This window comes from Pongo pygmaeus, chromosome 15 (assembly GCF_028885625.2).
Source record: "Pongo pygmaeus isolate AG05252 chromosome 15, NHGRI_mPonPyg2-v2.0_pri, whole genome shotgun sequence".
In the NCBI taxonomy this organism is placed as follows: Eukaryota; Metazoa; Chordata; class Mammalia; order Primates; family Hominidae; genus Pongo; species Pongo pygmaeus.
The window spans coordinates 89,388,612-89,392,448 of NC_072388.2; positions in this window are offsets into that span (position 1 = coordinate 89,388,612).

A 3,837-nucleotide genomic window follows, 5' to 3' on the forward strand; every position below is an offset into this window, starting at 1 on the left:
TAATAATATTATTATAATAAATGTTAATATATAATAAACATTCGGAAATATCTGCACAGAGCTTAAACCCTTGTAAAAAGATGAGCTCTCCATGGTAAATAAAAGCAGAAAGCAGTCAAGTGCTTATTCTCAATTTCTACCGCGCTTAGGCGCCTAGCCCAGTGCTTAGGAGAGAGTAGCACTTGACATTTACAGAATAAATGTGGAATGTTACATTGAAAATAAAACATATGGAGGCCAGGCGCCATGGCTCACACCTGTAATCCCAGCACTTTGGGAGTCAGAGGCGGGTGGATCACCTGAGGTCAGGAGTTCGAGACCAGCCTGGACAATATGGTGAAACCCGTCTCTACTAATAATACAAAAATTAGCTGGACGCGGTGGCACAGGCCTGTAATCCCAGCTACTTAGGAGGCTGAGGCAAGAGAATCGCTTGAACCTGGGAGGCAGTGGTTGCAGTGAGCTGAGATCATGCCATTGTACTCCAGCCAGGGGGACAAGAGTGAAACTCAGTCTCAAAAAAAAAAAATATATATATATATATGTATATATATATGGAGCTGGCAGCCAGACATGGTGGCTCACACTGTAATCCCAGCACTTTGGGAGGCCGAGGCGGGTGGATCACCCGAGGTCAGGAGGTCGAGACCAGCCTGACCAACATGGAGAAACTCCATCTCTACTAAAAATACAAAATTAGCCAGGCGTGGTGGCATATACCTGTAATCCCAGCTACTCGGGAGGCTGAGGCAGGAGAATCACTTGAACCCGGGAGGCGGAGGTTGCGGTGAGCTGAGATCGTGCCCTTGCACTCCAGTCTGGGTGACAAGAGTGAAACTCCATCTCAATAAATAAATAAATAAATAAATAAATAAATACAAACATATGGAGCTGGGCACACCTGTAGTCTCAGCTACTCAGGAGGTCAAGGTGAGAGGATGGCTTGAGCCCAGGAGTTCAAGTCCAGACTGGGCAATGTAGCAAGACCTTGAACCTAAAATAAAAGTTAAAAAATAAAAATAAATGCCTAATTAACTTTTGAGAGGTGTTCAACTCCACTAGCCATCCTGAAAATTCAAATTTAAATAATACAATACCATGACCTAACCATCAGAATAGCTAAAATGAAAAGAAAAGAAAATGCCAGGCTGGGCGAGGTGGCTCACACCTGTAATCCCAGCACTTTGGGAGGCCAAGATGAGCGGATCACCTGAGGTCAGGAGTTCGAAACCAGCCTGACCAACATGGTCTCTGCCAAAAAATACAAAATGAGCTGGGCGAGGTGGTACCTTCCTATAGTCCCAGCTACCGGGGAGGCTGAGGTGGGAGAATTGCTTGAACCTGGGAGGCGGAGGTTGCCGCAAGCCAAGATCACACCGCTGCACTCCAGCCTGGGTGACAGAGCAAAACTCTGTCTCAAAAAAAAAAAAAAGAAAAGAAAAAGAAAGAAAATGCCCAGATCGATAAGGATAGGGAGTAACCTACACTCATGCACTGCAGGTGGGGATGTAAACTGGTACAACTACTATGGAAAACTGTATGGCAGCACCTACTAAAGCTGAACATATGTCTATCTATGATCCAGCAATTTCACTCATAAGGACGTACAAACCCCCTTCAAAAAAATAGCAAGACCTCAACTCTAAAAAAATAAAATAAAACCCCTTCCTATCTAAAGGGGATTGGGAGTTTCACATGGTCAAAATTTGCCAGCAAAATATGTTGATCAAAGTACTTTGTAAAAAGTAGATGAATTATTGCCCTAGTCCTTGCATTCAAAATGGTTATTTACAAAAGCATGGTAGTTGCTAAGCAACTGAAAGCAGTGCACTACATGTCGAATGACATCTTTAATAGGTGTATAGTAAATACACACCTTTCTAGTAACATTTGTCATAGATATGATTACAAAGTCAATTTAAAGTGGAGAGAAAGAAAATGCACTTTGAATTAATAATTAATAAATACTCATCTCAGGCATTTGATTAATTACTATTACAAATGTAACTAACCCCAGGCATAATTATTTAGGAGAGAATTCGGGTCTTCTCAGAACACATTCTAAACTGATATTGTTGGTCTCTAAGGAGTAAATGTGTTCACAGCTAAGTTAGGTGTTCAATATTATGAATCAATATTAATTTTAAACTTGGGCTGAAGAGAGAACAAAAAATGGGCTAGTGCACAACTACATAACCATTCTCTTGCCTGTTACTTACGCAGACAACTCCAAGTTTCCCCTAATTTTTTCTTTTTCCTTTTTTTTTTTTTTTTGAGACGGAGTTTCGCTCTGTCGCCCAGGCTGGAGCGCAGTGGCGCGATCTCGGCTCACTGCAAGCTCCACCTCCCAGGTTCATGCCATTCTCCTGCCTCAGCCTCCTGAGTAGCTGGGACTATAGGAGCCCGCCACCATGCCCAGCTAATTTTTTTTTTGTATTTTTAGTAGAGACGGGGTTTCACCGTGTTAGCCAGGATAGTCTTGATCTCCTGACCTTGTGATCAGCCTGCCTCAGCCTCCCAAAGTGCTGGGATTACAGGCATGAGCCACCGCGCCTGGCCTTTTTTTTTTTTTTTTTTTTTTTTCCAGGCAGAGTCTCACTCTGTTGCCCAGGCTGGCGTATAGTGGCGTGATCTTGGCTCGCTGAAACCTCTGCCTCCTGGGTTCAAGAGATTCACCTGCCTCAGTCTCCTGAGTAGCTGGGATTACAGGCACGCATCACCATGCCTGGCTAATTTTTGTATTTTTATTAGAGACAGGGTTTCACCATGTTGGCCAGGCTGGTCTTGAACTCCTAACTTCAAGTGATCCACCCACTTTGGCCTACCAAAGTGCCGAGATTACAGATGTGAGCCACTGCACCCAGCCCCAAGTTGCCTAATTAGGCGTTACTGAAATGGAAGACCAAGCAGGAAGCTGGTGGCTCAGAAGATGGGGCTTGTTCTTCATGTCCACAGTGCTCACTAGTAGAAGGTTCGGGCAAGTGCTTATCTTCATTGGAAGAGGATAATGGCTAATATCAGGACCAGGAAAGTTCAGTCACTTGCATAGGTCCCAGCCTCCAGGCACATAGCAATGTTAGACCAGGCCTCCAACTGACAATCTATGCCTTCCCCAATCTGCAGTGGTTCTGTATCTCTAAGTTTCCTTCTGGACTTAAGCAGGCCCCTTTGGGCCTCCACACACAGAGGGCCTGCTAAAAACCTTTCCACTAAGCTCCTAAGAGCTCCAGAAAGAAATCACTGGAGGCTGGGCATGGTAGCTCACGCCTATAATCCCAGCACTTTGGGAAGCCGAGGCGGGCAGATCATCTGAGGTCAGGGGTTCGAGACCAGCCTGGTCAACATGGCAAAACCCTGTCTCTACTAAAAATACAAAAATTAGCTGGGCATGGTGGCACATCCCTGTAATCCCAGCTACTTGGGAGACTGAGGCAGGAGAATCGCTTGAACCCAGGAGGCGGAGGTTGCAGTGAGCCGAGATCGTGTCACTGCACTCCAGCCTGGGTGATGAGTGAGACTCTGTCTTAAAAAAAAAAATCACTGGAGCCCTCCATAAAACCCTCATCCCCAAGGCTGGCTGGCCACTGCATTCCACCAGGGCTCAGACCGCACAGCGCAGCTGCGCCCCAAGCCCAGAGGAGAATTTCAAAACAGGAGAGCTCACAACAGCCACTGCTCCTGTATAAAATGTTACGGGAGATGACAAGGAGGTCTGGAAAATCTGAGATCTGAGCCACAGACCAGGCAGCTGGCTGGTAGCCTGGCTCCTCCCAGTCCGGGGTAGGCTTCATAGGATCCCCGTCCTTCCAGCTACTTGTGACGGTGAAAACACCACAC